This window comes from Chelonoidis abingdonii, chromosome 8 (genome assembly GCF_003597395.2).
Source record: "Chelonoidis abingdonii isolate Lonesome George chromosome 8, CheloAbing_2.0, whole genome shotgun sequence".
In the NCBI taxonomy this organism is placed as follows: Eukaryota; Metazoa; Chordata; order Testudines; family Testudinidae; genus Chelonoidis; species Chelonoidis abingdonii.
Window position 1 is genome coordinate 64,715,285 of NC_133776.1, and position 436 is coordinate 64,715,720.

Genomic DNA, 436 nt, shown 5'->3' on the forward strand with positions numbered 1-436 from the left:
ATGTCTAGTACATCCGACATGTTGGTGGCGAAGCTGTCTCTCTTAGGGGCCATCTGATCCATTGGCTATGTGTTCAATTGTCCTTTTATTTGGAGGAGGTATCAAGGGGCGTGTGTGTGGGCGGGGCTATGTCGCTGACACTTCTGGCAGGGTGCAGTATTCGTCCTGACATCTTCATGTATCCTGGCCAGAGAACTTCACAGGTCCTGGCATGGTTTTCTCTCCCTAAGTTGTCCTTCAAACAGTGTGATGTGGGCGAGGCTCAATATGGCTTCTTTGTTGTTTTTGTGTATTAAGAGTTGATTGTATCTCTTTGCTCTTGCTTTGACCACTTGTACAGAGATCTTTTCTTCACTATAAGTTAGGGTCCTTGGACCTGGGACCTTCCCTCACTTTGTATTCCCTGCTATCTCAGCACTCTTTCCTGAGTTATTTT